We start from the raw sequence: 12,129 nt of genomic DNA on the forward strand, positions 1-12,129 counted from the left end.
CTCACAAACACTTCAAAAATGTATAGTGTCAAATCAGAAAAATTATTTGCTCCATTAAGAATATGAAGGCTTCTAGTGTTCCTACATAAAGAAGAAAACCAGTCATCAGTACAGCAGTTTGCATTGTGAACTTGAGCTAACAGTTCTACTGAAAGTCAAAGGTATGTGTGCTTAGCATAGGGTGGGGAGACTTCACATTGCATTAGCTTTCTTGAATAATTTGTCCACTGACAAGGAGCCTGTCAACCACACTGACGACCCTGGATGAAGTAATAGTTTTATGGAAGCCCTCTCCCCCAATTTTTAATGCTTTTGTGCATGTTCTGAAATGTTTTTAAATTTTACAAGTAAAATTAGGTGCAAAGAAATTAGTTTTTTCTAAATCTTTTTTTAAAATTCTAAATGAGGAATGAATCCTTCTAAAATTGCCATATTTTTTGTCAAGTTTAAATCTACTTTTTATTTAAACTATTTAAAAAGTCAGCATGTATTCCCTAGAGAAGAAAATCCAGCAAACTTCACTCCAGAAATATTTCTCTTGGGGCTCATGGAAGATATCAGTCTATGTAGGGCTCATGAAGATATCAGTCTACGTGGCCTTTCCCGAGAGGAAAAAAATAGCTACTAGCAAGCAACTTTTCTTCAACCCTTAAATAGATTGCTATTTTCTGTTCTAAAATATACAGAATAATTATCCTGTGTAGTGAATAATTATTAGATAAATTTTGATAAAACAAAAGGGTTGGAATATGTTAATATAAAAGTATATTATGTTAGGCAGCTATAAAGATATTAGATAAGTTTCTGTAATGATACATACTTCATTGCAACATGGCAAAAGTTATTTGAATGGTGTCCAAATAACTAATGAATGACTTTCCCATGTGTTATGTAATAAGCTAAGTTCACAACCCAGATGACTTGAAATGCTGTTATTTTCACAAAATAAAATAAATAGACTCTTTAAACATCTTTAAATTTTAAAAATAAATCTTTAAATATCTTGCCCCAATTCTCTTTTCCACTCTATTTCTATTTTCCCCATATATATATATATTTATAACATTTGATATTCCAAGCACATAGATAATGTATTACAAGTAAACAAGGTTTGGCTTTAAGTCAACAGCTGGTTGTCATAGCTCTGACCTCTGGAACGAAGGTACAACTACCTTCTCTTCATCAAGTAAGCAAGGATTATCCCCAACACATGACAGCTAGAGTATGTTGGGAGGAAAGATGGTTTGGTTGTCTTCTGTTCCTTTAAGACCTGCATTTTCTTCCTGAAAATAATTTGGGAATTTAGGAAAAAATACTAAATCCATAGTTGTAATCCTGATATGAGACTTCTGTATAGGGATTAGAGGCCAAAAGCTGATTAAAATTACTCACAGGAAGTGTTAACTTTAAGATCATTTTGTGCGGATCTATGTTGCCACTGAAATATTAACCATTTTCATTAAATATTAACCATTTTCAGGCCAGGAATATCATAATGCATTCTCACATTTATCCACATGGCATCCTCAGAGAAAAATCACTGATTTAAAAACTAGGGACTTCAAAGTTAATTTACCTTCTTTTGGTCTAATTTGTCATCAGGGAGCATTGCAGGCATATGGAAGATAGAAAACACATGATTTCCTGTCACCTCACCCATTCTCGACTTCAACCAAACCACTGAACTGTAACTTGGAAAGAGTACTTAACTCACACTTACAGTTCCATCTGAGACAGATATTATCTCCTTATAGTTCCAGGAACAGTAGCTTAATTTAAAACGAATATAGTGATCTGAGAGAATAGCTGTGCCAGGAAAAACTGGCACCCTGCTGCTCTTGTCTTCCTTCCCAGGGGCTCCACTTTCCTATTTCTCTGCTGTTCTGACATGTCTTTGAGAAAGCTGCTGAGCTCAGAAGATAGAAAGAAACCACATACACTGCAGTGCTGTTAAGCACATAAAATATGAAGCGCATTCTTCTGCTTCAATGTCACACTTACCAGTTTCCAAAGGAGTGATGGTGGTGGAAATGTTCCGACGTGGCCGTGGAGCTGGATGAGAGAATGAAAAACCCACAGAGGTTGAATCCAAGAAAAAGTTAAGAGGCCGGGCTAAAGACAGGAGCCTAGGGGCCAGTTCAAAAATAATGCATGTGGTCAGGCAGTAGAATGTCAGAGCCACACAGCCAGCCTTTTATGGCCAAGATGGCAGATAAATATAGCAGCAAATGGGGAGGGTAGTCCTAAACCAAGAGAAGAGAGGCACTGGCAGGTAGCTGCCTCTGTAACATAATTACATTAATGCCAGTCAGTGGGTCTGGCCTGATTAAACCAAAGGTAGGATTTTTATTTGGCTATAAGAGCTATTTTGAATATCACTTTACCACTGGATATTTAAAAGTGTAATGGAAAGAGTGGTTTGTGTTGAGAGCTAAAAATAGGCATAGTAATCTGATTCCCAAAATGGACTTCATGGAATTTTAATGCCAAGATATGGTTCTGGGTGTGCTGCCCATAGCACATGTATAGTACATTTAAAAGACACAATGTGAAAAAAGAACTTGAGGCTAACTAAAGGCAAACCAAGTAAGAAATGGGTTACACGTGGTGGCAGTTTTGGCCTGATGATACATAGTCACCGTTTCTCTCATTTCAGGAAAATTTTCAAAGTCGATCATAGCTTCAAGTTTGAATATTTGATTCCCTGCTGACTAACGAAAGCCTTTGAGAAGAAACATGTTTCGTCTTTCCTAAAGTCAGAGTAGGGTCAGTCCATATAACAAGAGATTCTCTTTCTTAGTTTTTTTGGACCCTGTAACTAATTAACAGGTGGTATAACCTGGTGGTTAGTGCCTGCCCTTTGGACTCAGACCAGACCTAGATTCCAGGCCATTGATGGCACTTAACAGCCACATAACCTCCCTAAGCTTCATTTTCCCTCTCTATAAAATGAATCCAAATCATGGGACTGCTGTGGAGATTAAATATGATAATGCAGAAAAAGCACTTAACCTAGTGATCGCCACATAATAAAGACTCTGTTGTTACTGCTAGTAATAATTTAAAAGCTCATTGTTCAGATTATGTGTATTGAGCCGGTTGTGTTCTGACATGATATTATAGTGATATTACATCAACTGAATACAGATCACTTGTATCTATCAAAATATTGAAGAGACCTAATATTGTAGTCTACTTTATAATTCCTTTCTCGATGATAACTACAGTTAACACTGTTGAGGACCTTACCAAGTGCCAGACACTGTGATAGGCAATTTGTATACATGATCTCATTTAATTCTCATAATAGCCTACAAGGTAGGTATCATTAGCTTCATTTTATAGCTGAGGACACTGAGGTTTCGAGAGGCAAAGTCATTTGCCAAAGAGCACACAGCTAGTAAATAACGTAAATGCAATTCCTTCAGAGATATTTGGGTTCCAAATCCCATGCACTTTTTGTCATGCATTGCCATATCCTCCCTCCAGTGGCACTTTGTTTACAAGAAACTATACATTTTGAAATAGTCTTTCAAGTGCATTATAGGTCTCCACTCATAACTGAGGGTCAGCTTCTGAGGTCCCCAAAGTATATAAAAGAACGTACTTCGCTTAGTCCTGATTGAATTCAACTCGGCATTTCTTTATCTAAATACACCTCCTGTTAGTGTGCATATGGACATTTTAGCTGTCTAGAATCAATAGGAGAGTTTTCCAAGCTTTATGTTCTCCAAGTATCCATTTGTTCTCTAAACATCCAATATAGAATGGCAGTGGTTCTTCTGAGTTTTATCCACTGGCCATTGGAATGGTTCCCAGGGAGCCATTTCTTTAGAGAACATGGTAAGTTGCTTCGAATCTTCTTGAAGCATGAAAGAGGAAAAATAAACAAAAATAAGAGATATGAATCATCATAATACTAATTAATATTGAATGACCATTTGCTATATGCCAGGCATTAATGCTAACTGCTTTACAGCATCTTATTTAATCATTACACACACATAAAAACATTTTATGGATTATGAAACTGAAATTTAGAGAGATTCATATTCTTAAAGTCACACAATTAGAATGTGACAGAAGATTCAAACGTAAGTCTGTTTTACACAGAGCCCAGCCTCCTATGTATCATAGTATATTGGCTTTCAACCATTTAACTGTGTGTGTGTGTGTGTGTGTGTGTGTGTGTATGGACAGATGATGATAGATAGATAGACAGATAGATAGATAGATAGAGTGAGCCATGTGCCAATAATGTCCATCAGAAGGAAGAACTATTACCAAAGAAGAGTTTTAGTTATATTTTCTATGTAACAGACAACTATTTATTAGATGTACTGGCTACAAATATCAATAGATTAAAATTATTTACTGAACTTTGATCCCTGTTGAAAATGCACAATAAGAGAAGTCCACACACACTCATGAAAAAACTAAAATATCACTTATTCATTGACACTCAGGATCCCAGTGAAAGCCAAAGAGTTTATTTCAAACAAATATACAATATTTCAAACAAATATACAATAAAACAAAAGAAGCATGAGCTAGAGCCAGCCCTCACAGCCTAGCATTAAAGTTAGGCACTTACTGCTTCAGCTTCCGGGGTTTGCTTCCTCCTCGCAGAACCACACTACCTGTCAGTTGCCATGCTGTGGCGGTGGCTCACATAGAACAACTAGAACAATTTAAAGTAGCATATACAATCATGTACTGGGGCTTTGGGGAGGAGAAAAATAAAAATGAGGAAGATTGGCAATAGATGTTAGCTCAGGGCAAATCTTTCCCCGCAAAAAAAAAAAACAAGTATGAGCTAGACCTGACCAAGTCTCCTAAGTGGTCTTTCTGCTGTAGCATCAGCTGGATTCAAACTTTTCTAACAACATATTTATCCCAAATATAACTATCCAGGTAATAAACTACATACTGTGGTGTACTACATAATAAAACTAAAATTAAAGAAGAAAAATTTAGTTGGGCTCATACATATCAATTACTGTGATTTAATCACAATTCCCTTACAGATGTATAGTCATTCTGTCGATTACTTGGATTTAATCATAACACCCTTATAGATGTGTAATTATTCTAAAAACTTAATGGAATGCTAATCAACTGTTAATTTCAAATTTCCCAGAAAATCATCTAATCCAAAATACTTTTTAAAAAGTGTACGATTATAAAAGTCTGGAAATTTCAGAAAACATTTGCTTCCAGAATTATAGTTAGTTTTTAAAGAAAGTTTTAAAGTAGATACATTCTCTCTTCAAACTAACTGTAAGGGTATTAATATTTTTGTAAGTGTGAAGTGACAAGTTTAACTAATAGTAGTGTATCCTAAAAGCCAAAATAAATGTGTAAATTATATTTAGCCACCTAGCAATTTTTGTTTTACAGTAGATGAGGAAGTAGTTACTAGGAAATCATTATTCTATGTATGAGGGAATAAACAAAGAAATAGTCTTTAGAAACGAAATGCAAACAAAACAAACAAAAACTAAATTCCAACTGAAATCAAGAAAGTTTTTTATTTAAGTTGCTGGGGGTTTTAGTTAACAAACAAAACCCATGTATCAACAATATGGAAAAATAAAGACCTATATTTACTCAGCTCAGTTCATTAAGCATTTACTGAAAACCTACTAATGTGTCAGGCACTGTGCTATGCACTAGGGTCCAGAGGTGACTAATTCATGTCCTCAAAGTAGCCACTGTCTAGCTGGGTAGACAAAGATCACTTAAGAATAACTATGGTACAATGTGGTAGGTGAAATGATGAACACAGTACAAAAGGGAGATGCGATTAGTTGCTATATCTGTACAAAGCAAAACCAAAAAGAACTAAAGGAGCAAATCTAATATATCACTCATTACCCGCCTATTATGTGAAGCACTATGCTAGGTCCAGGGAAACCAAAATGACTGACACAGGTCTTGTGGTCAAGAACTTCCAAATTCTAAGCAGTATTTCTTTAATGAAGATGCTTTCAACAGAAGGAAAAGCTTAACTAGATTGATTATTCACTGAGCTCTTTTAAGTTTCCTTCCTATCTCAGAGTTGTCCAATTTTAAAAAATTAAATATATATATATATGGCATTTGACATCTAGTCCTGTTGTTCACTGAGCAACTTTGAAAAATCATTTCCCCTGTGACCAGCCTCGCGGTGTAGCAGTTAAGTTCATGAGCTCCACTTCGGGGCTTGGGGTTCGCCAGTTCAGATTCTGGGTGCAGACCTATGCATCGGTCATCAAGCCATGCTGAGGCAGCGTCCCACGTAGAGCAAGTAGAAGGCTGTACAACTATGACATACAACTATCTACTGGGGCTTTGGGGAGAAAAAAGGAAAAAAGGAGGAAGATTGGCAACAGATGTTAGCTCAGGGCCAATCTTCCTCAAAAAAAAAGAAGAAGAAAAAAAAAAGAAAAATCATTTACCCTCTCTGAAGCTCTGTTTTCTTATCTATAAAATAAAGGATTTGAACCAGATGATCTCTAAGGTGTCTTCTAGCTCTAATAACTGTGCTATCAATCCAAAAAGTGGCTGTTCTTTTCTTGCCTGGATCTTAAGCTAATTAGCAACATCCTATGTGGAGCAATTTGGGGGAGAATAAAATAAATCCTCCTTGCTCCAAAAAGTCTGCTTCTACCTCCTAGCTCATGTCTGAAATGCTCTCTCCTGAGAGTGTCATTTTATGATTTTCATCTTTATTATAAGGAAAATAATCTAGAAAGGTGTTCCAGCATGTTATCAGTTTTTTAAGTCTTTGTGTGATGGGCCAGAGTCTCAGATTTGTTATGAATAGAGCAGTGGGGAGGGAGGCAGAGGGGAGAGGTGATGGTGGGAAAGGGCTAGAGGAGGGGGCGCTAAGACTCTTATCAGAAGCCAAATATCACCTAGTTTTTGAATGAACTAGTTCTAAACTAGATGAACTAGATCTAGATCTAAAATTAGATCTAGTTCTAATTTTGCCTGTATCTGGGCAATGGGAAAATTAAGCCAACACATTGTCTTGCATCAGGACCCACAGACTGTGAGGGGCCCGTGTGTGCTCTCATCCAGGATAGGGACCGGGGAGAATAGCTGGGGCTGACAGCCTGGTCCTGGAAAAGGAAAACCCTGCAATGGTGCAGCACCAGCATAGAGGCAGGTGGGATAGGGTCCCACCCCTGCCCAGATCCCCCAGACTAGATGCCAGATCCCAGGAAGCTCAAGCATAATTCCACAGTGGCCTTGGTTTCTGTGGAATGCTGCACTCGTGGCTGCAGAAATGGAATTAGTTTCTATTCTTTATCAGTTGCCCTATCTCCCTCTCCTCTCCTCAATTCCCTCCCCCATCACAAGAACCTTCATCTTGCTTATCCAAACCCTCTTCCTCTATTTATATTTTTTTCTTTTTTTTTTTATAATTAGTGTCAAGAACTGTGAAGATATACAATGGAATATTATTTAGCATTAAAAAGGAATGAAATTCTGACACATGCTACAGCATGGATGAACCTTGAGGACATTATGCTAAGTGAAATAAGCCAGACACAAAAGGACGAATATTGTATGATTCCACTTATATGAGGTACCTAGAATAGTCAAATTTATAGAGACAGAAAGTAAAATGGTAGTTACCAGGGGCTTAGGGGAGGGGAAATGGGGAGTTAGCATTTAACGGGTACAGTTTCAATATGGGATGATGAAAAATTCTGGAGATGGGTGGTGGTGATGGTTGCACAACAATACAAATATACTCAATGCCACTGAACTGTACACTTAAAAATGGTTAAAATGGTAAGTTTTATGTTATGAAGATTTCACCACAAACACAAAAAAACTGAAGGGTGAGAGATTTTACCCTACTTGCAAGCTAACAAGTCTGCCTGCTATAGTTCCATGGATGCTGACAAGACATGAGACTCCTGGGTTAGTTAAAGGACTTTATTACTCACAGCAATAGCAGAAGCCAGAGCTTCAGCATATTCTTCACTGGTTTGCCAACCCCAGTTCCCACAGTGCAACACGAAGAGGGCCAGGTGACAATGACACACACACACTGGGTTGCACTATAAGAGAGGAACTTGGAGCTTAGGGAGCCTGAATATTTTATAATTATAATGAGCATTAAGTATGCCTGCCCTTTGCTCCAGAGGCAGACATTTTCCTTGTTATACTGGATAGTAAGCACGTCTGCCTTTTACCCTAGAGGGAGACACTTTCTCTATCTTAAAACATTCCTGAAAAATAGTCTAGAACAAAGGGAAGCCAGAGCCTTGCTTGCAAGACGTGCAGAAACATGACAGACTCATGGAGAACTGTCTCCCAACAATCAACACATGTTATTTTACAAAAACAATAAAGTGTTTTTCTTTCTTTTTTTTTAAGTGAGAACCAGACTAAAGAGCAACAGATCTGAATCTCCAGTTTCAATGTATTTTAAATTCCTTTTTAACAGTTTTATAAAAGTATAATTTACATACCAAAAAATCCACCCATTTTAAAAATAAAGTTCAATGAGTTTTAGTAAATTTATACAGTTATGTAACCATCACCAAGTTCCAGTTTTAAAACACTTCCATCACGGGAAAAAGTTTCCTTGTGCCGGTTTACAGTTAATCCTTAGTCCCTTCCACAACCTAGGCAACTGCTGACATGCTTTCTGTCTCTATAGTTCAGCCTTTTCTAGAAATTCCATACAAATGGAATCATGTGATATGTAGTCTTCTGTGTTTGGCTTTTTTTCACTGAGCAAGATGTTTTTGAGATTCATCCTTGTTGTTGCATGATTCAGCAGCTTGTTTCTCTTTATTGCTGAGAAGTATTTCACTGAAAGATACACCACGTTTGGCTTATCCATTCTTCAGTTAATGAACTTTGCATTGTGTCTTGGTTTGGGCAACTATGAATGATGCTATCTCGAATTTTTAAATCTAATTTTCCTGATATAATTAACCAAATTTGGTGTGACAGATAACAGAAGCATCAAAACACTGACCAAAAAGTATTGATATCTAACACTTACACAGTACTTACTATCTCCCAGATAGTATTATAAATGCTTTATATGTATTAACCTCTTTATTCTTCACAACAATCTATACAGTAGGTACTATTATTATTATACCCTTTTCACTGATGAGAAAACTGAGGTACAGAGAAGTTAAGTAACTTGCTTCAGGACACACAGCTAAAAAGTGTTAGAGCTAGGATTCAGATTCAGATAACCTAGATCCAGAGTTCATGTGGTTAACTGGTACACAATACTCCCTCATACTTAAAACAAACTACTTCTGATGAAATTCTATAACTTCCTCAATTCTTTTAATACTGTAGATATCATTTTTATATTTGAGGCAAGAGTATGTCTCTAAGTATTAATCTGATTATTTTTTGTGTTTCCTTCTTCTCTCTTTTTCATAACCTAAGAGTCCCCTTCCCACCACCTCCCAATCCACACTGACGCAGAAACAAAAGAGGAAAAAAAAATAAATAAAACAAACCTTCAGACTTAGTAGTTTCAGATACAAGGTTACAGAACTAGCTTTTCCTACCCTGCTCACTAGATAAGATTGAGCCTAGAAAAAGAAAAGGGAAAAGGCAAGGTAGCCACTAGAACAGGAAAGCAAAGACCAATAGACGCGATGGGGTGATCCTCAACCCAGAAGGAAACAGGCCTTTGGTGGAAAGTGTAAGGGAGGAGAGAGAAAGACAGGAATGATTTATCCTCAAAAATGGACTCAACTTTGAAGATATTAAGCTAGGTAAATAAGCCAGTCACAAAGGATATGTGTTATATGAGTCCATTTATATGAGGAACTAGGTCAAATTCACAGAGACATAAGGTAGAATGGTAGTTGCCAGAGACTGGGGTGGTGGAGTGGGGGAAATATGGAGTTATTGTTTAATGGGTGGAAAGTTACAGTTGGGAAATGATGAAAAAGTTCTGCAGATGGATGGTGGCGATTGTTGCACAATCTGAATGTACCTAACGCCACTGAACTTTAAGATGGTAACTTTTATGTTATGTATTTTTCACCACAGATTTTAAAAAGGGACTCTTCTGATTCTTTACTGTTCATCAGTGACAGCCCACCATTCAGCAGTCCTGGACATTGATAACCCTACACACCACAACAGAGATGGGAGACTTGACCACCTGTTGGGGAGAGAAGAGCATGAAGGGAGAACTGTGCCCCTCCCAAGGGGGGAATCTCTGGATTCCCAGCAATGGACACAACACTATCACACTTGGTTCTCATCAATGTGTATACACTATGTCCTGCTTCGTCCATAGACATCCTTTCAATAACAATTAATGAATGCATTGTACTATTCCACCATAATTTGCTACCTAGTTTCTAAATGTTGGGCATATGGATATTTCCAGTTATTCACCAAGACTAGAAGTTACAACTAGGAGCACCTTCATTTTCAACCCAGCTCTTTTACCACATATACATGTGTCTTCCTGTCAGAGGCCCCTTAACCACCCTGGCTGTTTTTTCATGGTTCCCCTAACGGAGCGGGACTGGAAGAGTGGTTCTCCGTCCTGGCGACACATTAGAATCACCTGAGGAGCTTTAAACTGTACTCAGGCTCAGGCCATATTCCAGGACAATTAACTCAAAATCTTTGGACATAGGACATCAATGTTTTTAAAAGATCCTAAATGATTCTAATGTGCAGCCCAAGAGGAAAAACAATCTCTTAGGTCTCTCTCAGGTCTAAAATGATGAAAGCCTCTGAATTAAGAAGAGAGCTATAAATACTTTGTACAAATAGAAGTTTTCCTTTTCAATTACCTCCTTGGGAAGTATTTCCCCAGAAAGGGACTATGAATTGAAGGGTATGTTTTGTGTGATTGCTATTTGGAATAATTAGGCTAATCTATAATGCCACCTACCAAATATGAATGTACTCTTTCTTCATTGCCCTATCAATATTGGAATGTATAATTTAATTTATTTTAGCAACTTTAACGGATGTGAGATATACCTAATTGCTATTTTTAAATGCATTTTTAAAATTCTTTGTGAGGCTGGACATTTTCTTCAATGTTAGCTAACTATTTGGTTTTCCCCTTGTGTGAGCTATCTTTTGATCTTTGCCATAGAGATTGATTATTTTTCTTGAGATTATTATTAATCTGTTAATATAATAACAAAACAAGGGGCACCCCAGTATCGTAGCAGTTAAGTTCCCACATTCTGCCTCGGTGGCCCAGGGTTTGCTGGTTTGGATCATGAGCACGGACCTACTCACCGCTCATCAAGCCATGCTAAGGTGGTGTCCCATATAGAAGAGCTATAACTCTACAACTATGATAAACAACTATAAACTGGGGCTTTGGGGACAAAAAAGGGAAAAAGAGGGAGCTTGGCAACAGATGTTAGCACAGGGCCAATCTTCCTCAAAAAGAAAAAAAACAGAAAAAAGCAAATAAAATTTAAAAATAAAACAAAATAGCTACCAGTAATTGAGATCTACTGTGTGATAGATACTGTAAAATGCTTTACACATATTATTTTATTTATTTTTTGAAAAAACCCTACAAGGCAGTTATCATCCCCTAGTTACAAATGAAAAAACTAAGATTCAGAGAGTGATGTTAGGCAAGTTACCCAAAGTCACATAGCCAGTAAACAGCAGAGCTGGGATTTGAACCCAGCTCCATCTGGCTCTAAAGCTCCATTCTCTTCACTGAACAGGTAAGCACTCAATGCTCACCTTGCTCACAGCACCTGCTGATGTTTTGTACCATGTGATTCCTGCTCTCTGACCACAGGACATGGGTCATTTCAGACCCAAAGGTAACTGATATATATCCTGTCCAGCAGCCTGCAATGTACAGCCCGGGGCCAAAAAGGGCAGCCAAGCCAATCACATTCCTCTCTTGAGAATTTCAATTTGGAACCACTGAGTGTCAATACACTTAACAGAAGGAGCAAAAGTCAAAATGGCTGAACCAAGAGATGCCACGGGTATATCTGGAGTCAGAGAGGCCATGGCAAGCTGAAATTATGAGAGACCAGAGACTAAGGTTAGCAAAGAAAGACAGTTGGTAGAGAGAAAACAAAGTAGATGTGCGTAAAGAAGCAGAGGAGCACTCAGAGAACCATTTGGCTCATGAGAGAAAAA

General features: G+C 37.5%; 1 protein-coding gene across 1 annotated transcript in view; it reads right to left on the reverse strand.

Moving 5' to 3' along the window:
• The window catches only part of MYOM1 (myomesin 1), a 138,018-nt gene that overhangs the window by 123,959 nt on the left and 1,930 nt on the right, over positions 1 to 12,129 (reverse strand). The window contains 1 exon segment of the mRNA XM_058556881.1: positions 2,002 to 2,052. The gene's annotated coding sequence lies outside the window, so the exon portion shown is untranslated.

This window comes from Diceros bicornis, chromosome 16 (genome assembly GCF_020826845.1).
Source record: "Diceros bicornis minor isolate mBicDic1 chromosome 16, mDicBic1.mat.cur, whole genome shotgun sequence".
Taxonomy (NCBI): domain Eukaryota; kingdom Metazoa; phylum Chordata; class Mammalia; order Perissodactyla; family Rhinocerotidae; genus Diceros; species Diceros bicornis.